We start from the raw sequence: 23,329 nt of genomic DNA on the forward strand, positions 1-23,329 counted from the left end.
TATGCAGCAGCCAAATCAGATTCAGGATCTGAGTAGAAAGATGAGGCAGGGGAAGGCAGGGGGGCGCTTTTTGCTAGACTGCCACACAAAAGCTACCTCCAACTGGGACACAAAGGACTCCAGGACCGCCGTCAGTGCATCAATGGATGGTTGGGACCAGGAGGGCCCCACAGCCTCTGAGAGGGGGTCAGGTGGGGAAACATGCTTGAAAGACTCCATAGGTAAATAAGAGGACCCTTACAAAAATGCCACCACTAAGGGACAACCCCACCTCGCTGGTAACACCCCCTGGTCACCAGCAACAGAGCACCCCACAATCCTGCAGCAGAGAGAGGGAGGACCCCACCAGACTCACCACCCAACCAGACATGCACTGGCAGCACCAGGATAAATTGCACTCCATGTGCGGGGTGCAGGAAAGGGAGATACCCAGGAGTCAGCACCAGGGAAAAAGGAGAGGCACCCATAGCCAAAATTGCCACCCAGAGGCTCCTCTGTAATGGCCTCCGCTTATTGCTATGCTGGACCAATGAAAAATGGCCGCCGAACTACACAAACATGACCCCTGGCCTATGCACAACATAGGCCACAGCAAAATGGTGGCCCCGCATGGCTCCACGAGGCTCCTAGGGACCCAGTAGAGATTCCTTGGGCCCAGGAAAGGCACCAGAAGGAAGAGGGGAACCAGGCAGGAGCTCCCACCAGGTACAGCCCTATCCCTCAGCCGATAGCTCAGTTGTATCCCCCTGCCCCCACCACCAGTAGAGCACCATGCCCCAGCCCCAAAAAAAACAACCCAAACCACCACACTACCCCAGAAAGGAGGGGGGTGGGGGGGCTGGATGACCCACAGGGACCACCAGAAGGCAGGAGGGTCTAACGGAAAGGAGGAGAACATAGGGGTCCGACCATCCCAGGAAAGTGGCCTGTGTCCACCCCAAAACCCTCCAGGGGGAGAGGGGGGAAAGCTACTCCCCATACCAGGAACAAGACAGGCACCGCTCCAGACATAACTCTGCAGTCTATGCACGCTTGCTGGTCAGATTGGGGTGACCACTGGATCTAGATAATCCAGCCAGTCACCCAGTCCGGCAGTTGATTGTAGATCTCACCAGAAAAAAACGGGGGAAAAAAGCTATTAAAAAAGAAAAAATTGCCAGGACCAGAGATCCCAGCAAGGAATTAGGTCCTTACTCCTGGCAGAAAAAAACGGAATATAGCAGAGAGAGGGGATATACCTCCTGGACTGCACATAGGCGTAGTGGAGTCTGCCTAATGTCCTACTCCTGTAGGGGGCAGTATAACCCACTGGTCAAGAATTTAGGGAGATGTGTCCTTCAATGGACGAAAGAAAAATTTAAATTTATGGTACATGTTTTCTTTTTGTTTTTTTTCTCAAGTCAATGCACATTTGGGTACAATGACAAATAAATTACATCACACTGGCAATGTTTGTAGATCAGCCTTTATCAACCAGAGTTCTGTGGAACCCTTTGGTCCCTTCTGAGGTGGCTGGGGGGGGGGGGGGTAATGGGGAACTGATCTTCCGTCTACACTGACCATTAATGCAAAGGGGTACTTCTACACTGACCACTAATTTTAGGGGACACAAACATTTTTACTGTTTGCAATATATCTAATATTCATTTCATTTCAAGATCATCACAAAAAAATGTTGTACAGAGCAGGAGGGTGTCCAGGTCTGGACACAGCACTACAAGGCTACTGTGTGAATATAGTAACTCACCCAAATAGCTATAAAAAAAAGTTCACTGTGTTCATTCATAACTGAAGCAAAGTAAACTGTGTTCAGTTTGTGAATGAACAGAAAGCTGCCCAGTACAGATCACTTCCCATTCATTTACTGTCCTGTGCAGCTGAGGCTGCAGAGAAAGGTATGTGTGTTTCGGTTTTTGGATGCACACCCTAATGCAATAGGCTGTGCACACCTTTGGCTGGGTCAACCAAGAGCACATAAAGGTAGATACACTGGTGGTATGTTTTAACCTCCCTGGCGGTATGATTATGTCAGGAATTACATACCAAAAGAGGTACAATTCTTTGGCGTTATGTATTATAGGCCTACAATTCTTAGTAATTACTGACTTAAACCGGACCAAAACAAGACTCTAGTAGACATCCCAGATGTGATAAATTTGAAACACAAACGCATGAATTATAATCGAATCAATAATATTATTTTATTATTTAATATATAATATATATAATAAAATTATATTATTGATTAGATTATAATTCATGCATTATATATTATATATAGATATATGTGTGTGTGCATATATATATATATATATGCATGCATATATATGCATGCATATATATATATATATGAATATATATATATATATATATATATATATATATATATATATATATATAATATAAAATGTGTTTTGTGTTTTGTGCAACGTTTTTTTTTTGAATTTCCCTCCCTAGTTCCGCTCCCATGCAGCATTGCTGCTGCAGGGAACGGAACTAGGAAGTGATCACACCGACGGAGGGACGGAGGAGCGGCAGGACTCTCAGCTGGCGGTCGCAGCAATGAGAGATCATCGCTGGATCGCCAGGATAAGGTAAGAGAACACCGTTGCGCTCTCTGCAATCCACCCCGAGCTTGACTCGGGGTTACCGCTCCTGATATGAAAAATCAACCCCGAGTCACGCTCGGGATTACCGCCAAGGAGGTTAAAGGATAAGTTCACTTTTTAAAAAAATATAATAAATCCATTTACTATTTTTTTTTAGCAGTCTGGATAGTCTCCTGCAGACTGTCAGTATAAGCTGTCTGCTTGTATGTGCAGGCAGTTTCACACCGAGAGGAAGAATCAATGAACTACCAGAGTGCTCAACAGCGTCGTGGTAGTTCATTGAGAAATACAAGCTGACAGTCACAAAGTATGTTGATACTTGTAGTTCATTCATTCACAGAACAGGAGCAGGAACAAAACGGGTGGAACATGTAACATGTTCCCAAAGATTTACTTTTCCCAAGCAAGGGCTGGGGAACACCACACCATAATTCCCATATAGGAAGAAAAATGTGGGCAATCACGGCGATGGCACCCATGACAGAGATTTGTTTGACAGAGACAGATCCTTCATAATAGGGACTGTCCCCAGCAAATGGTAATGGATGGTCTATATGTGTGTGTGACCAATGGACAACAAAGTGGTGATACAGATTTTACCAAGTACAGAGATGCAGCTTTTAATGTCACATGTTCATTCTTACTTGTTTATTAGAAAATAAATCAGCATGATTGCCTCTGTTGAATTACCAAACAAGATGAGTAGGAAGCAGTAAATCTAAACCAAGAAGTAGAAGAGTGAAGTAAATTGCACAGTTGAAAATTTGGCAGGCAAAACTGTAGGGCCCCTTTCACATGATCGGCCGATCAGGCTACCCATGTTTTTTAGGCGGACCTGATCAGGCCACCCATTCTCCTCTATGGGGAGGCGGATATCTGGCATCCAATCCGACAAGATCCGCTGAAGACAGATGATGGCGATACACTCACCATCTGTTCATCGGGTCGAATCGGATGAAAATGGACATGATATCCATTTTCATCCAATCTCCCCATAGAGGAGAGCCAGACAAAGTGGGAGGAGACAGACCTGTCATCCCCCTGCTCAGCGGGTATCAATGGAGCAATCCCCGCTGAGCAAGTGGAGTCAGCTAAGGGGATTCGCCCTGTGAGAAAGGGGCCTAAGGCTCCATTCACATTTGTACGACTCCAAATTTGCACTGACTTTGAAGTGCAACTTTGTTGCAACTTTGAGGCAATTTTGGATGGGTGAAACTTGGATACAACTTTAGCTTTGGCCAGTGATAATGGACAACTGTTGCACACAAATTGCATTGTATAACATTCAGGTACGACTTTCATAAAGTCTATGGCCCGCAAGTTGCATAAAAGACAGATCAAAGTAGTGCATGAACTACTTTGAAGTTGCTGCAAGTTTAAAGTGGTTGTTAACCTCCGGGTACTGTTTGTACCTATAGGTAAGCCTATGATAAGGCTTACCTATAGGTACTGTAAATATTTCCTAAACTTGCATAGTTTAGGAGTTATTCACATTGCATGCAGTCGATGATGTCATCAGCACATGTGCTCTGAAGGAACGTTGGCCCATGCCGTTTCATCATAGCCCTGTACATGCACGGCTCCAGCTAGTAGCACAGCCAGAGTACGCAGACCTGGAAAGAAGATGGGCGAAGATGGATGCGTCCGCCAGCAGGGACGACGCGGGCTTCGTTTGCAGGTGTCACATATTGTGTTAGTGTGCGTTGCATACTAACACATTATGAATTTCCTTTGCAGGTAAACAAAAATAATTTTTGTATCGAGACTTTACTTCCTCGCATATAGTCACGCATATACGAATGGTTAACATTGGAAAACATGGGGAATGACTTGTCATGAAACTTTGATGTCCAAAGTTACATGACCAGTCCCACAAGTGTAAAATACAGCCTTAACATATACACATAAAAAAAACATTCCAAGTGGCTCAACTTGTAAATAATTTTCGTACAACAGTCTTTCAGCCAAGATGCTGACTGCATTGTTTTATACTGTGTATAAATAAGTCTGCCCTCTAGTGGCTACAAGTCTCTGCGTACAAGAGTAGTATAGATCGCAAAACAAATAAAATTCATTTTTAGATACTGTAAATGTTACGAAGACAAAAATGTACATAGAACAAAAGGTTATTTTTTTGAATCTTTATATTGTTATTTTATGTTCTTTTAAGTTAGTATTTGTTTAGAATGTTAAAAAAAAAAGCACACACTTACTTACACTATTCCACATATTAAGATGAGTAACATTCTGTGTCCTTGTTGAAAACTGTCAAAATTATGGGAAACTAAATGGTTTCAGTAAGAATATCCTAAGGAAAGAAATATAATTTCCAGCAATCCACACACTGAAGTCCCCTTGCGGATGTCTTTGTATTAGTTAGAATGTTAGACAATTAGGCAAATGATTCATTTAGCATGAAAAAAGCTGGATAATAAAGACATTTTTGTGTCACTCAAGTACTGTCATGTTTTAGAGTAATATTTAATTAGAGTCATTTGTGAGTACTTCCTTAAAGGGACAACCCCTTTGTGACATTGCTGCAGGGTAATACATTCCTTTTTAGGTTGCTGGCGTCACAGGGTAGGGTGATTCTGAATCCCAAAGCTCCAGTAGCCATCAAGAAAACCTGACCCTAGGCCATGTGAACACCAATCACTGCCCCAGTGGTAATAATTATACATGCATACACTATATTGTTAAAAGTATTGGGACACCTGCCTTTACATGGACCTGAACTTTAATGGCATCCCAGTCTTAGTCCGTAGGGTTCAATATTGAGTTGGCCCCCCCTTTAACAACTCTTCTATGAAGGCTGCCCACAAGGTTTAGGAGTGTGTCTATGGGAATGTTTTCAGTGTATTGTGATTTAATTCCTGTGGTATGGTAGGTGTATGGGTATTTTGTTTTTTATTGACTGCTGCTTTGGTGAAATGGACGCATTGCCCTCAATGTTCATTTGTGTGTATGTTCACAGCGCTGTCTAAATCTCTAACAACCTATAGGAATATTTCCAAAACACTTCTAATAATGTGCTCAATTATTCATACCTTATAACCAAAGTGTAACAAAAAATAAAATAAAAATGAAAATATCAAAATAATATTAACCAGGCTAGCGGTAACCCCGAGCGTGACTCGGGGTAGGAATTTCCTGCTACTATCGGTATCCCCGAGTCACGCTCGGGGTGAATGTGCAGAACTGTGCAGACAGCGCAGCGGAGTGTCTTACCTTATCCTGGCGATCCAGCGATGAGCTCTCATTGCTGTGACCGCCAGCCGAGCTCTCCGCCGCTCGTCTGTCGGTAGGAGGACTTCCTGGTTCCGTTTCCTGCAGCAGCAATGCTGCATGGGAGCGGAACTGGGAGTAAAATTCAAAGTAACACAAAACACAAACATATAAAAAGGAGGTGATACAGTGTAATCTGAGAGGATTACACTGTATCACTTTGGTAAAAGTCACAGTGCCCTCTCAGTGCCCCTTGCCATTGTCATTTCTGAGAAATAAAATCATTTGAAAATGGCATCAAAAAAGCGCTGTCCCGCATATGCGCTTTTGGATGAGATGAGCGACTGCGACAGCGACAGCGGCAGCGACACGGAGCTGCTTGCAGAACAGAGCGACAGTGAGTCGTGCGGAGATCTGTCATCTGACTCTGACACCGACACTGATCGAGAAAGTGACGCCGATGATCCCGCACCTGACCTAAGTGATGTGCGCACTTGGTGCCCTTTAGACAGCGATGCGGACCAGGCAGCGCCCCCGAGATTCCGTTTCACTGGATCTCCTGGGATGAAGGTTGATGTGGAGAGTGACAACCCCCTGGCGTACCTCAAGTTATTTCTAACGGAGGAGGTAATTCTAAAAATAGTCGCTGAAACCAACCGCTACCATGAGCAGCAGTCCGCTACGCTGCGCGCCAGATTTTCCCGATCCAGAAAATGGGAACCGGTCAGTAGAGAGGACATCTGGAAGTTTCTAGGACTCATCATCCTTCAGGGGGTGGTGGGGAAACCACTCCAGAAATGGTATTGGACCACGAATAAGATGCTGGCCACTCCATTTTTTGGCACAGTGATGTCCGAGTACCGTTTTTCTCTGATCATGAAAAATTTGCATTTTGCCAACAACGAGGAGTTTGATGAGGCCACGCATCCTGCGCCCAAACTCAAAAAAATCTGGAAGGTGTGCCAAATGATTGTCACCAACTTCCTGCGGACCTATGTTGCCAGACAGGGATGTTAGTGTGGATGAAAGTCTCATGGCCTACAAGGGACGCCTGAGCTGGATCCAATATATTGCATCCGAAAGAGCGCCGTTCGGGATCAAATTTTACATGCTCTGTGAGTCGTCCACAGGATATATATGGAATGCTGTAATTTACACCAGGAAAGGTACAAAGTTCAATCCCAAGTACAGTGACTATGGGATGGCCACATCCTCTGTCCTTTCACTGCTGGACCCCCTTTTGAACCAGGGATATTGCGTGACAACAGATAACTTTTATACCTCTCCGGAACTTTATGAAGTTTTGCTCCAAAACAAAACTGATGGGTATGGTACTGTTAGGCCAAACCGGCGGGACATGCCATCAATGTTTAGCAGGAAAAAGCTAAAAAAAAGGAGAGATGGTTGCCTTTCAAAAGGGTAAAATGATGGCAATGCGGTGGCGAGACAAAAAGGACGTGTGTCTCATGAGCACCGTGCACAACACCTCCACTGCCATGGTCCGCACAAAACACGGAACAGATATGCTGAAGCCGCAAGTCGTGATCGACTACAATCACACGATGGGAGGTGTCGACCGAGCCGATCAGGCAATGACCTTTTACCCGGCGATGCGGAAGCAACAAAAAAAATACTACAAAAAGATTTTTAGGCATCTCCTTGAACAGTGCCTTTGGAACGCCTATATTCTTTACAAAGCCAACACTGCCATACCCCTTGTTCATTCGGACTTTATCTGGAAGGTGGCTGAGCAGATTTTCGTCAACCACCCGACACCATCATCAGTATCTGCTAACAGACCCGGACGACGTGCTGTTGACGTTGGCAATCCAGAGCGCCTGACAGGCCATCATTTTGTGGACTTTGTACCGCCCACCCCAAAAAAGTTGGCGCCTACCAGGATGTGCGTCGTCTGCTGTTCTAAGAAGGATGGCAATGGAAGAAAAGTCGGAAAGGAAACAAGGTACTATTGTCCAGATTGCAACGTCAGACTTTGTCTAGTGCCATGCTTCAAACTGTTTCACACTCAGGATGTGTATTGAATTTCTTTGACAAATTTCATTATTTTTCATTGCATTATTGAATAAAATTCTATTATTGATTGGATTATAATTCATGTGTTTGTGTTTCAAATTCATTACATCTGGGATGTCTACTAGAGTCTTGTTTTGGTAAGTTTTAAGTCAGTAATTACTAAGAATTGTAGGCCTTTAATACATAACGCCAAATTTCCATGGAAAGAATTGTACCGCTTTTGGTACAGAATTCCTGACAGAATCATACCGCTAGGGAGGTTAAACAAATATGTTAGTATATCAAAAAAGTCCTAAGCATAAAAGAAGTGTGTCCATACCCTGGTAATATGCCAGGATTTTTCATAAAGTGCAGTCTGTGCTTGTTCTATCCTGGTAGCAATTGTCAACAAGTGCAAAGCCGTGCTCCCCTCCTTATGTGCCCTCACTCACCAACTTAAGGTGGGTCATACACCTAATATGTGTATGTAGGGTTCCTCTGGATGTCTGGCAGGCAGCTTCCAATTTGTGCCTCAGGTGACGGTTCCTGGGGAGGGGCGAAATGCATTAGGTGGAACTTCCAGTGACGTCATATCCACCATATGGAACGTAAACCGCGAGTATTTGAATAAAAACCGCCTTTATGATTGATAACCTAGTATGATATGTGAGTGCAATACCTACTGGTTTTAATATGTTTTAACCCTAATAAAATGAATTTACACTATGGAAACTCTCTAGTTTCCTCCATGTAAAACCTTTTTAAGACATTTATTGTTCTGCTGGGAAGTCCCCATGAATTGGAAACCAACTGCCAGACAACCAGAGGAACCCTACATACACATAGTAGGCGTTTGACCCACCCTAAGTCGGTGAGTGAGGGTACATAAGGAGGGGAGTATGGCTTTGCACTTGTTGATAACTGCTACCAGGATAGCACAAGCACGGAGTGCACTTCATGGGAACGTTTGACTATTCTTCAAGAAGTGCATTTGAGAGGTCAGGCACTTATGTTGGAGAGAAGGCCTGATTCGCAGTCCCTGCTCTAATTCATCCCAAAGGTGTTCTGTCGGGATGAGGCTAGGACTCTTTGCAGGCCAATCAAGTTCCTCCACCCCAAACTCGCTCATCCATGTTTTTATGGACCTTGCTTTGTGCACTGGTCTAAATCATTTGGTGGAGGGGGGATTAAGGTGTGGGGTTGTTTTGCAGGGGTTTGGCTTGGTCCCCTAGTCCCAGTGAAGGGAACTCTTAAGGCGTCAGCATACCAAGACGTTTTTATAACCTGGCGGAATTGAGGGTTGTGTAAAATGGGTGAGAGGGGGCCTGGGATGGAGGTGATGTTTTGAGTTTTGTAGATGCTATGGAAACATTTTAAGGTAGGACCTATCAGGGGGTGTTTAAGCGTGTCTGAGGGTATAGATTCAAAAGGACACCAAGGAAGGGTTGCCAAGGGAGAGTGAGAGAAGAAGTTTTCTAATGGCACCCAATCTTTCTCTCTGTCCCGTGTGCTCCATTCCACAATACGCTGTAGGTGGCAAGCATATGCATACTTCTGTAAATCAGGGATACCCAAGCCTCCTTTTAGTTTAGGTTTCGTGAGTTGTGTGAAATTAATTCTGGGAGGCTTGCGGTCCCATATAAAGGTTCTGCATTGGGAACGTATTTGTTTAAAGAATTGTATCGGTATATGTATTGGGAGGGTTTGGAAAAGATAAAGAAATCTAGGAAGAATATTCATCTTAAAAATTGCAGCTCTCCCAAACCATGAAAAATGTGCTTTTTGCCATGAGGACAGATCCTGGTTAATTTTTTTCATAAGGGTAACATAGTTTAGTTCAAATAGTGTTGAGAGTCGTTTGGGGAGTTGTATTCCTAGATATGTAATGCAGTCGGAGGTCCATTTGAAAGGAAAGTTTCTTTCACATTTCTTGACTAGGCTATTGGTGAGAGTTATGTTAAGGGCTTGGGATTTCGAATAGTTTATTTTAAGGTTTGAAAGGTCACGGTATGTTTTGAGGGATTGTAGTAAGTGTGGGATAGAAATGTGAGGGTTGGAAAGGAAGAGAAGGATGTCATCAGCGAAAGCTGCGACTTTATAATGTTTGCCCTCGATCTCGATTCCTCTTATATTGTCATTAGTACGAATGGAATTCAATAAAGGTTCTAATGTTAGAATAAATAGCAGGGGGGAAAGAGGGCAGCCCTGTCTTGTTCCATTTGTGATGGGGAAGGCGTCTGACATGAGGCCATTTACTCTAACTCTGGCAGAGGGATTATGGTAAAGAGCTAGTATAAAGTTTAGAAGTCTGGGACCCAAACCCAGATTAATCGATTCCCTCAATTCCCTCAATTCCCGCTAGGTCATAAAAACTTGCGATTCGCCCACAATTCTTTCAACGACCACACAAGGATTATACATTTTCTTAACCAAGGGAAGATTCGCCCATACGAGGAGCTGACTTCCCTCCCACACTTTTCAGAGATCCCATTCTGGAATTATGTCCAAATTAGAAATTTTGTGCTTCATAGCCTGAAAAACACCATTAAACCCATTAAACTATCATCTTTTGAAGAATTATGTCTTGAACCAAACCATAAACCTCACCTGATATCGAAATTATACTCTATCCTCTGGGAAAACACAATCCCAGGAGACAGCCTTTTTTGCGAAGCATGGTCAGTCGATCTACAAACCACTGTGTCAGATGCCCAGTGGTCGAGGATCTTTTATGCTGTCCACAAGGGGTCCGTCTCCACTCTCCACTATCGTACACCCTCTCTCCTTCACCGTTGGAACAAGGACATCGATAGCAAATGTTGGCGATGTCATGAAAATGAAGGGAGTTTGCTTCAAATCTGGTGGAACTGCCCCGTTATGCAATCCTTCTGGAAACAAGCACATAACATTATTCAGGAAATAACGCTCAACTCACTACCATACTCACCTCTCTCATACCTATTCCATCTACAACCTCACTCCAACAGAAAATATTGTAAATCCTTAAGTATGTTCCTAATCAATGCAGCTAAGCTTTGTATACCAAGACACTGGGGCTCCCCTCAGGCCCCCTCCCTTAAAAACTGGATCAGTCAAATTAACAAACTTGCGGAGATGGAAGAGCTCATTGCCATCTCCCATGACTCACCATTCAAATATGCCTCCACCTGGGATCCTTGGAACAAATTCCGAGACTCAAACACATACATTTCAATTATGAAATGAAGACCTCTTTTCCATCTAAAGTACAGCAACATGTAACCCTTCAATCTATTTACTCAAACTAGACAACAACTCCCTTACCGTCACTTATACATTTACCTTCTTATATTGAGTCACTACTTCCATTATCCAGTCCCCCCTCCCCCCCCCCACCCTCAATTAATCCTTCTCACCCCTACCCCTTATCTATCCTTATCCTTCTCATGGGAGGAGTTGGTGCTGGGAACCAACTCCTCCCCTCTATCACCTCCAGCTAACCTTTGCACAATCCAATTACATCAATCAAGTACCTGAACTGATCTTTGAGTCTGCAACCCGAATATGCTTTTTACTCAGCAACTTGATTAAACAAAGGATATTCCCTTACCCGCACCTATTCTCCTATGTTATGCATACTCATTCAAAAATATTCTAAATTCTGTTATATGGTACTTGTGTCTTAAAGCGGAGTTCCGGGCACAAAAACGATATTTTTTTTTGTGCCCCTCCGCTAGGTAGACCTCACCTGAAAAGGAATTGGATAGTTATTTTTTTTTTTTTTTGTTTACTTACCTTGTAATTGAAGATCGAAGATACTCACCTCAGAGTACTTCCTCCCTCGGAGCCGCGGCTCACCCCGTCACTTCCTGTCTCGCTATGATTCCTGCGAGCTGAATGTCATAGCTCCCAGGAATCAATGCGACGGCACCGGCCCCGCTCGTCATTTCCGGGCGACGCCGCATTCCCCTGCTAAACAGCTTTGGGCATGCCCAGAAGCTGTGGAGGAATGCGGCGCCACACCAGAAGTGACGAGAGGGGCCGGTGCGGGCGCATTCTGGGACAAGAAGACGCGGAAGAAGACACAGAAGAGGACCGCGCCGGCTTCAGCTGCCCACAAGAGAGATGGAAACGCTGTGAAAGTAAGTATTTCTTCTAAAAGGTAAGTGCGAACCGGGACAGATCAGAGGCTAGCCATTGTGGAATGTGCTAGCCCTGACTGTCCCGGGGGTATGTTTAGTAAAAAATGACATCTGTGCCCGGAACTCCGCTTTAATGCATTCCTGTTTTTCTTCACTTATACCTTGAACACCGAGAATGTTGATCGGATTGTTCAACTGTTTGTATGATTTATTACCACCTCCTATGTATCAATAAATTGTTTTGGAAAAAAAAAAAAGACATTTTGGACTGTTTCATGCTCCCAAATTTGTTGGAACAGTTTGAGGATGGCCCCTTCCTGTTCCAACATCACTATGAACCAGTGCACAAAGCAAGGTCCATAAAGCCATGGATGAGCTTGCGTTATTATTCATATGCATCTGTTTCAAAACGCATGGCAACCCAGAAGGAAATGCTGTGACATCCGTCGCATTTACTTTTTTGTTCGCTCGCATTTCCAAATACACAGCAACCCATAAGAAAATGTATGCTGTGCTGTGTGTTTAGAAAACGCATGGCAATGTGCACTGTGCTCGCATTATCATTTGTTTGCATCTGGGCATTTCTAAACGCACATCAAGCCGCAAGAAATGTCATAACAGTGTGCATCAATGTTACCATTTAGGCTGCATTTGCATCTGCGCATTTCCAAATGAGCAGCAACCTGCACAGAAAACAAGTACTTTGCATTACATTGCGAAAACATGCAGCAAATCTACACATTTCCAAATGCAGGGCAATCAGCAAGGAAAAGCACGTGCTTTCTGTGAGGGTCGCCACGCATTCGGAAACATGCAAATGTAAATGCAGTCTAATTATTAATGACACCCTGATCACGGTTATAAGACGCGTGTTTTGCCACGAAACGAAATCCCCTACAAATGTGCCAAAACATGCACTGAAAAACGTACTACTTTGGGGCATTTGTTGGACCATTTAAATGTACATTTGCGCTTGAAAAACTGTGATTGTGAACCTGCCTTTTTTCGCTATGATGAGATGTGAATGGAATGTGCTTAGGAGGAAGTTTTTAGGCAGCAAGGATGACCAGGAGAGATGAGGGTTAAAAAAAAACTTACTGATCCATCAAAGTTGCACAGGAATGATAGTTGTGCTGGAAATCACATGACTTTCATGTTGTGCTAGTGTGAACCAGGATTATCTTTTCAATCCTTCCCATCATCAGCACAGCTATCTTTCACAGCAGGCTGTGTATGTGTGTATATGAAGGGGTTTCCTTTTTGAATAATGCTGTGACCTGTGAAGTGGGACTTGGGAGGTTTGGACTCTCCCTATAGGTGTGACTGGGTGGGATTGAATGCTAATTAGGATGTATTGAATCCCACCCACCATCAGAGCTGTAAAGAAAGTTATATAATTTGCGGAGTCTGAAAGACTTCAAAGGGGAGTGTTATCGGCTCTAGCTGCTGCAGGAAGAGGCTGTAGAAGGTATACAGTCTATCAGCAAAATATACAGAGTGTCATATGATACAAAGCAACAACTAAACCCAGGATATCCGTGGATCTGCAGACAACAGAGTAACATGGTACAGAGGTATGATTGATGCTTGGATTGATGCAGGTGTATATAAATGATGCATAGTGTAAAGAAAGCCAAACATTTGAATGCCCCTTGGCTCCTGCATGGTTCTTCCTTTAAACCATTCTTCTACTTCAGACCTCCTAAATCCATGCTTGTTTTAATTCAGTGGCTCAGAAGGTAATGAATACATAGTATCAGGATAAACATTTTACAACTAGACAAAACACAGCAATTTCTGTAAAATAAAAGGGACTTTTACCGCTTAAAGACCGACCACCGCATATATACTGCGGCAGGGCGACTGCTCTGTGCAGAATCACGCACCTGTACATAATTTGTGCACCGGGGTAGGGAGTGTGCCAGCGTGTCTCTGCTGCCCAAGCTGTGCTGCCATTGGATGAAGCGCCAACCAATCAGCAGCCGGCATCTGCCGATCATCTCCAAACATTCTGGAAAAGAGCCCTGTGTATGTAAAGTAACACAGGGCTCTCTTTTGACAGCAGCAATTTTCTGTTTAGTAAAAACAGCACACAGTGTACACAGTAACACATGTTAGGCACACATTTAACCCTTTGATCATCCCCGATGTTAACCCATTCCCTGCCAGTGTCATTAGTGCAGATACATTGCATATTTTTAGCACTGATCACTGTATTAGTGTCACTGGTCCCCAAAAATTGTCAAAAGTGTCAGTTAGTGTCCCGATTTGTCTGCCGCAATATCGCTGTCCCGCTGATCGCCGCCGTTACTAGTAAAAATTTATAAAAATTCCATAAAAATATCCCCTAGTTAGTAGATGCTATAACTTTTGTGAAAACCAATCAATATATGCTCATTGTGAATTTTTTTTCACCAAAAATGTGCAGCAGAATACATACTGGCCTAAATTGGTGAACACATAGTTGATTAATTCCCTTAGTACTTTCCTAAGCCCCATCTTCCTCCAGTGATGTCCACGAGTTCCTAGGTCATCCGGGACTCTCCTTCTGATTTGCCTGGGATACAGCAGTGGCGCCATTGATGCTGTCAATAGAAGCCAGTTAGCCAATAAAGAGAAAGAGGTGGTGGAGTACAAACAGGGCTCCATGTCTGAATGGACACAGGAAGCTGTGACTCAGCTCGGGTGGCCCCATAGCAAGCTGCTTGTTGTAGGGGCACTCGACAGGAGGGAGGGGTCAGAAGAGCCAAAGCGGGACCCGAGAAGAGGAGGATCCGGGCTGCTCTGTGCAAAAATCACTGCACAGAGGAGATAGGTATAACATGTTTGTTGTTTTAGGAGAAAAAAAAAAGAGACTTTTCAACTAATTGCCTCTGTAAATGTCAACTATATATATATGTTCAGTGAAAAAATAAGACATAAGTAATACATCTGTACTTTGTAGCTTAGTTTCTGCTTCCACTGTCTCACTGCTGCATCTGCTGGAAACTTCTTAGCTTACCTAAAAACCTCTTGTTTTTTAATGTCATGTTCTGGGTCCAGGGGTCTGAATGCTTTATAGAGTTTAGGTTAGGAATAAGCCTCCATTCCATGTGCTGCCTGTTTTTGTTTTTGGGAAGCTATTAGGGGTCACCCTATTAGTCGGGAGATTACCTGAGTTTAGTTAGTAGTTTGGATGATCAGATTTGTTGTTTATGTTATCAATTTGCTGTACAAAGCCCTCCTGCACAGAAACTGTTTGCTGCCTCGGTGAACAAAAGTGGTGGACAAACCTGTTTGGACTCTTCCTGGGTGACCCTCTATCATGCACGCTTTGCTGCTGCCACTAACAGTTGAGTCTGTTCCCTTTACAATTGGAGAATGGAGAATGTGGGAAGAGCCTTTAAGAGAAAGACACCTGTTGTTGAAAAAAATGGAGGAGCGTATATAACAGCTTTTATGGGCAGAGGCTAACCAAAAGTAGACTAATCAGCTACTTCAAAAGGCTCACCACTAAAAACCCAGATGCAACAGCTTGACATATTCAACCAGGTTACTTTAGAGGGACAATACCAAGTGAATCTGTCTCTACAGCAAAAGATACAAGCCCTGTCAGATAGACAGATGGAGGCACAGGAGACAACATTTGCACCTAGAGTGCTTTACAGAGATTGTCACTGGGGAATGATAATGAAGCCTATCTTTGCATCTTTGAGAGAGTCACAGAATGTGAGAAGCTACCTAAGGAGCAGTGGACTGAGGTGCAAGCACTTTTTCTAAAGGGGTGACCCCAAAAGACCTACTTTGACCTACAACCTCAGGATGCCAGGAGTATCCTTAACACCGAAGAGAAGTCCTAGCCAGGCTCAGGATTACCATGGTGTAGCGTGTAGAGTGTAGCGTGTGTTCACATGGGAATATGACTTTGTGAGATCCTAGATGCATGGGATAAATCAGAAGTAAAAGTTCCATCAGTGGTCAGGGAAGGTTTTGCACCCACATATTTGTGGGATTTATGCATAAAAAAATGTAAAGGTGATAAGCAGGGTAACTCAAGTACCAGAAGTTAGTCTGCTATACCCCCATTTTGCAGGATACCACAACTTACTGTATTGTGTAAAGAAGAAAGGGGAGCATGTTGTGGAGTCCCAATTTAGCCCAGAAAATAGACATTTTTTATTTGACAGATTTTGCTAAAAAAAAATTCAATAGGGTTTGAGCTTGCCATCTGAACTTCTTTTATGTTTGCTGAACCCTGATTGAACCTAAACCAGAGTGGTTCTGCTCATCCCTAATTACAGAGAATAATGGACCCACAAACCACATTTTCTGACATATCTAGATGATGTTGTATTGATTTTAGTCTTGATTGCAATTACCATCTATAGAGAATGTAGGCAGTCTCAGGCAAGGTGGAGGCAGGACATAAAGTATTTAATAGACAAGACCGGAGCAAATAAAAAATTGCACCAGTCAGTGTAAGGATACACAGGATTGCAGGATACTACCCAAAGTTTATCCTTAGCTTTGCCACTAAAGCAGCCCCACTTACTGATCTTATCAAAGACAGCAAGTCTACAATGGTGAAATGTAATGAAAAGGAAGGCAGTTTTTTAAGAGCTCAAGGTCAATGGACCAACATTTACCGCCCCCAACTTCAGGCAAGATTCTTTTGAAGAACATCTAGTAGCATACATGATCCAGAAACAAACTGTGCAGAGTGAAACTTTTTAACAGTGGAATGGGAGTGTTTGGTCATAAAGTGGACACTGGAATAAGTGAGGGCAAGAAAAAACAATTCCTCTAATTGTTGGGACTTTAAAGGCACTTTGATTGTGGAACATGCAAAAAAGTGGTAAAAAATATATTTTATTTAAACATAATAAAAATTACTAAATATACATAAGAATGTTACAAAAACACAATATAAACATGGTATGATCAACTATGGATAGAACTGACTTTGAAAGATGACAGTGGTAAAGCTGTAACTTCCTCCAACTGATGCGTTTCAGAGAGGGGAACTCTCCTTCATCAGGGGTGTGGGCGGTGTCACTCAACTAGGAAATAAACATATACATGAGAATATATGTGTATATAATAGACAAGTATCTTGAATAGCATTGTTGTCCAATTAAGAACTTACAATCAATCACGTGGTAGTGCAAGTGAACATTCCATGTACATAGGCAAAAAAAAATAGAGTTTTGGAAAAGGGCCTATAGGCATATCAGAAGTATGCAGACCTGCCATTCTGATCTGCCTCTAGGCCACCACGTAACATTGGTACATAATGGCAAAGGTCCAAATATCAATGTTTTGATCCAGGATCGAATCCATCCAAACATCAGAGGAGGAGACTGGAACAAGACACTCCTCCAGATGGAGTTGAGATGGATCCACGTGTTAAAAGCCACTCAGCCCCCAGGTTTAAATAAACAGTTTGTTTCAACACTTTCTTCAAGGGTTTACATCTGGGGTATGAAAAAATAAAAAACAACAAGAAAAAAACAATAATAAATCATGCAACATTAAGAGAACCAGTCCTTTAATGACGAATCAATATTACTATAATTTTTTGTTTGTATAAAATATTTAAAACACATTCAGATATATTTTATATCTGCCTATGTAATTATGTTTGTATTGCTGTATGTATACAAAAAAGAGTATATAAAGTATATATATATGGGCGCTTCCGTGGGGTAGAGCCCTGGATCCAATGGGTTATGTAGATCTGCATGCACTCGGGCAGCACCTGAGAAGAGAAACGGCTCTGTATAAATATGGAGAAGAACAAGTGCAATATATTTGGCATGTCATTTTTTTTTGTGGGGGGGGGGAGCGGGTACCTAGTTTTGACAGGTACCCGCTCCCACTTCTGCTCAGGTCACCTAATCGGCTTGGGTAGAGGTTCTCCTCTCCTCTTCCCTCCCTGCAAGCTTCTGGAACATGTCACATGTCCCAGAAGATTGCCTGTCCATTCAGGACACGCAGTGCGCATGCGGCTGTGAAGCCGCAAGCTGTAACAGCCGAGTGCCCACACTAGAGATGCCGGCGCTACGGGGAGAAGACGGAGAGAACTCACCCAGGCTTCATCCCTGGACCGTGGGACAGGTGAATATGTGTTTGTTAAAAGTCAGCAGCTACAATTTTTGTAGCTGCTGACTTTGAATAAACACAAAACCAGTGGAACTCCACTTTAACTTTCAATCTCAGACAATAGTCTGTTTAGGCCAAGCAGGCCTGGACACATGCTCCAAGTGTATTATCTCTGGTTCAACATGGAACCCTAATGGTGAATGCAAACTACTCTCATTTGCAAAATTCACCTTTCTCCAATTAATCCTCTCCCTTTGGGATGCCTGTTCTGATCATTCTTTCACTGCCCAAACACGCATTCCTCTTGTCACTTACTTTACTTGTATTTTTATTTTTAATTTGATACACTTTTTGTGCAAATTGCACATCTGGACAAAAATGAAAATGTTTTTAAGTTTTTTATGTTCATATAATTATTGTATTATTTTTTAATTCTGTAATGGTCAGATTACAGTAATAAACAGATGAACACTGACAACTTCAAGCTGCAGTGGCATCTACAGTGTCATTTGAAGGTTGAAGGCTTATTTTGTCAAAGAGCTCTCTAATCTGCATGATGTGATCCCTATGTCATAACTGACATATTGTAGTGATCACATGACTGGGGACCTATCTGACTGGTTCCTAATCAACAATGAGGACTGGAGCAGTCAGTGACAGTTACGATTAAGAGCCATCGCCCTTTACGATGTCAGCTGGTAGCTCTCAAAAGATGCCCAACATAGGACGTTATGCTTTGGATCATTAATTTACAGACTGCAGATGTGAAGGGGTTAAAGCACCTTCTCATTACACCCTTAAATGTGTCTTCATTACAATATTGTAATGCTATAAAATGTAAAGTAATATTCTTCTAACTTAATCACTTTTTTCCTACTTGTTCATAGTTTTGGATGCTTCTTTGGAAAAATGATACACGTACCTAATTATTTATGCAGTATTTATCTTGGTGATTTCTTTTAAAAATCTATATAATTTGGAGAAAGCTATCATGGAGAGAGTAATTGTGTCATGTTTATCTCTTTTATTGTAGTTCTCTCTTTCTTTTACTCTGCTAGATTTATTGTAAATAGAATTGGAACTGTAGCACAACTGTAAATCTCTGCTTAAAAGCTAGTTTTGCATACACTGAAGGAATCATTATCGTTTTATGAATATTTTCATGCTGTTTAACAAATATGGCACCACACCAAGAATATGAAGATGGCATATGTATGCCAGGATTCCAGGAACAATTGGTAAAATAACTAATTTTCCTTTGTATAATTTTTTCGGATCTTGTATGAGTCAAATATTGCACATGAAAAACGTATTACGGTACAAATAATGTATAGTGTTAAATGTTTTGCTTCATTTTTTATACACATTAAAAGAAAACACATTTTTTATTCAATAGGTATTTTTTGCACTTATCAAATAGATACAAGAAATCATTTACAATTGCACAGTATATTTAACAGGCCAAAAGGGAGCAAGTAAAGGAAGGTAATTGTTAAGGTTTGCATACTCCTTAAAGTAGATAATAGAAAGGATTGACATAGTTATATATTTAGAAAATGAAGATATGTTTTTAATTGCAACTAGTGAATACAGTATGCCTGGCTTTCTCTTGATATCAGTTTTCTGTTTTCCCCTGCATAGCATCATTCATGTGGGGTAGAGCAAGCTGTAGTCCCCAATCATCATTTGCTGCTGTGCAGGTGTGCTGGTGAGAAACATGAGTGAGGCAATCATAGGGATTATCTCACCTGTGTGCTGCTGCTCCTGCATTATCCAATCAGGATGTTAGGGTGTTTTTTTTTTTCCTTTAGAGGAGGCTGTAAGATCCATCTTTAACTGTACCAGTGCTTATGTGTATGTGCTGTGTTTGCATTGGAGAAAAAGGATTCAGCTTTCTCCAGCTTTACTCTTTCTGGCAGAGATGTCTGGATCAAAAGACTGTCTGTGAAGAATAAGAAATCCTTTGGCAGGTAAAACAGTTCCCATATATGCATTTCAACTGTGTATTTAGCTGCTTGCCATGATTTCAAGTGTTTTGCTTTTGTTACCAGTACTGAAAAGATTTAGACCTACATTTCTAGCATAAAAATGTAACAACACCAACTGTAGGAATCTTTTGGGCTAATTCAAATATTATCTTATTATTTTTGTATACAGCATGTCATATACTGTTGTGTCTTTTAGGCCAATTACATCTATCTAATTCGTACCTTTCAACTCTCAGTCAATTCTGCCAGAATTCTGAAAACTAGTACGGGGAGATACCAAAGATGTATCATAAAATTTATATTTGACCTGGCTTGTCCTGATATGGGGCCAGTGTTAAATATAGGGTTACAAGACCTTTAAAGGTATTCAAATGTTTCTACCAATAGCATTTAAAATCACGCTCAAGCCAAGCCAATGAGCCTAACAGAACCTCGTTTGTATTGCATTATAAAAGAACAAGCCATTAATTAGCCAAGTATTTTTTAACTTGACATGTTTTTAACAATGGCTGTAGTAAGATAATAGAAAAAAAGACACTACAACGGCTATCAGTCAATTTTTATTTATTTGTTTTTCTTAAAATAAATACATTTTAAAATAATTTTTACATCTGCTTTTTAATACTACAGTATATAAATATTTGTTTTACCCATAAAAATTAAATTCACAACAAAGGACTCCCAGAGCAATCTGGCTTTTTAATTTTGCATCTCACGTACGTCACATGCTGTAAATGGCCAAATTAACACTAATGTTTACACACTGGTTGCTCATTCAGGAGTTTGTACATGATATAAACTAGGTTCTAACCCTTCTCCACTCACAGTTAAAAAGTAATCTTTCTGGAACTGGGATTAAAAAAGTATGTCGTTTTTGGGGACATGGCAGATCACGGGACTGCATGGACGCAGATTGAGAGAGCTCCGATCCAGCAACTCTCCAAGGGACTTCTCACAGCGATAGAAGTGACCCCTGCTCGACAGCATCGCAATCCCCTACTGCCTTAACATCTCGCCAGCATGTCTAAGCGGCAGAGTGGCAGCTCTGGCCCACAGAAACTGACAGATTTCTATCTGCCTGCTGGAGACAGCTTACACCAAAATGGCAGTGGCTTCTTCACACATGAGGCGCACAGAGGTAGCGAGGCAGCAGGGAGAAGACACACAGCAGTGGCTCTACAATACAACAGTGCATCCCTGCAGGATCAAAAACACGGTGAATCCTCACCCTCTGACTCTCCTACTATACGCAGCCCCACTAAGAGTAAGAAATCCAGGCAGGAATGCAAGGATAGCAATACGCCAATAATGCCAGACCCCACTCCTCCTTACAACTAACATAGCCATTTGAAGATTACCCATCTTCTTCTTTGCCTGCCAATATTGCAGACCTTAAAGACATGCTGCTATCCTTTAAGGAATCCCTGCACATAGACATGACAAACATGCTTTCTAAAGTGAATTCTGCAGTCCAAGATCTTTCCCTCCGAGTGTACCATGCTGAGGACAAAATTGGAGATATATGTCACGCTCACAAGGATCTCATTGATGCTTTCAATGATCATGAGGAGGAAATTAAAAGGACGTCACCTAAATTGGCAGATCTTGAGGACCGCTCGTGACGCAATAACATCACATTCTGTGGCATACCTGAAGCAATCACACAACCGTTATTGCATGATTTCCTTCACCAACTTCTAACCGAGCTGTTACTGTCGGCAACAGAAATGGAGCTCCTAATAGATAGAGCACACAGAATCCCTAAACCCTCATACCTTTCTGATGCTGTACCAAGGGACATTCTGGCTTGTATACATTTCTATACTACCAAGGAAAAGGAAATGACTGCTGCCCGAACTAACCCAGCGCTTTCAGAAAAAAATAAAGACATAGCTCTATATGCTGACCCCTTGACCGCCACTCTCAACAATTGGCAACAATTCCTCACCTTAACAAAAGCCCTACAAAATCACAAGATTACCTTCCAATGGGGCCGTGCTACTAAACGAATCATCACGCAACAAGGCAAGAAGCATGTAGTACACTCGCTTGATAAGGGCATTCAACTTCTAAAGAGTGGAACATCATCCCTCCTGACACTCCACTTCCCAACAAGATACCACCCTCTAAAATTCCCATGAACTGGTCTTGAACATGGCGGAAATCCTTCCACAACATGTCACTCTGCACACTCATCTCCCTTAACCACTTTACCACCGGAGGATTTTCCTGCTTTACGTCCAGGCCACTTTTTGCAATTTGGCACTGCGTTACTTTAATGGACAATTGCGCGGTCATGCAACGCTATTCCTAAATTAAATTTATGTCTTTTTTTCCCCCACAACTAGAGCTTTCTTTTGGTGTTATTTGATCACCTGTGTGATTTAAAATTTTTTTTAAAAAGAGCGACAATTTTTAAAAAAAAAAAAACAATATTTTTTACATTCTGATATATAACATTCCAAAAAAAATTAAAAAATCAAAATTTTTTAACATTTTAGGCCAATTTGTTTTCTGCTACATATTTTTGATAAAAAAAATCACAATAAGCGTATTTTGATTGGTTTGCGCAAAAGTTATCGCGTTTACTAACTACGGGAAATATTTGTCATTTTTATTGTTTATTTTATTTACTAGCAATGGCGGCGATCTGCGATTTTTTTTGCGGGACTGCGACATTGCGGCAGACAGATCAGACCCCTAACTGACATTTTTGACACTTTTGGGGGTACCAATGACATTACTACAGTAATCAGTGCTATAAATATGCACTGTTACTGTAATAATGACACTGGCAGGGAAGGGGTAACTTTATTGGTGATCAAGGGGTTAAATGTATGCCTCATGCTTACTGACGTGTGTGGGGGGAGAAGATTGTGTGACACAGACACAGATCACAGCTATGCTGAATCCTGTAATCTGTGACTGTCTGTCACATAGGAGATCCGCCCACTTTGTTTACACAAGTGGGCGGATTTCCACACTTGATCCCAGACGATCGAGGAAGAGCAGCGGTGATCACCGCCGCTCCTCCCCTGGCCCAACTCCCGCTGTGTCTGAATACAGTGGGTGCGAGCCTCCGACAGCGCTCGCGCGCCACCGAGAGGGTGGCGTTGTCCAGCGACGTAGGTCTACATCGCTGGACGATAACGAGCCACTTTGTTGCAGTACCCTCAACGTGAGCGGTTGGCAAGTGGTTAATGGAGAGCCTTCTGGATATGGATCTTTCTTATTGACGTTCCTTGTTGTCCTAATGGCGGACTTTGGGTTACTTTTCGTTTCCTGATTGTTA

The sequence above is a fragment of the Pelophylax lessonae genome (genome assembly GCF_965119305.1).
Source record: "Pelophylax lessonae genome assembly, chromosome: 1".
NCBI lineage: Eukaryota > Metazoa > Chordata > Amphibia > Anura > Ranidae > Pelophylax > Pelophylax lessonae.